This window comes from Phaethon lepturus, unplaced genomic scaffold (assembly GCF_000687285.1).
Source record: "Phaethon lepturus isolate BGI_N335 unplaced genomic scaffold, ASM68728v1 scaffold22150, whole genome shotgun sequence".
Taxonomy (NCBI): Eukaryota; Metazoa; Chordata; class Aves; order Phaethontiformes; family Phaethontidae; genus Phaethon; species Phaethon lepturus.
The window spans coordinates 17,931-18,213 of record NW_010511487.1 but is presented as its reverse complement, the minus strand read 5'-3'; the positions used below and the strand labels follow the sequence as shown (position 1 = coordinate 18,213).

Here is a 283-nt window from a genome sequence, read left to right as displayed (position 1 = left end):
TGTGCAAACAGTGGCCCTGGTGAGCAGAGGCCCGTTTGCTGGATCAGCCCCTCCAAAAACCCTTGCCAGGCCCTCCAGCGTGGGGAGAGGCTTCGGTTCAAAGCACCGATACCTGCCCTGATAGCTGAGCTGCCTCTTTGATCCCCTCCGGCACCGGAGCCAGCGAGCTGCGCTTGGGAGCGGCCGGGATCAGGTCTCGGTGTCCCCGGAGCAGGATGCAGCCCTAGGCAGGGCTCCCAGTGCTGGCCCTGGGTCCAGGAGGGCACCACTGTGACGGTGCCTA

At 65.4% G+C, this 283-nt stretch overlaps 1 protein-coding gene across 1 annotated transcript in view; it reads left to right on the top strand.

Moving 5' to 3' along the window:
• Positions 1–283, top strand: part of FABP3 (fatty acid binding protein 3, muscle and heart (mammary-derived growth inhibitor)) — a gene marked incomplete at its 5' end in the record, with an annotated part of 2,648 nt that overhangs the window by 1,795 nt on the left and 570 nt on the right. The window lies entirely within an intron of this gene.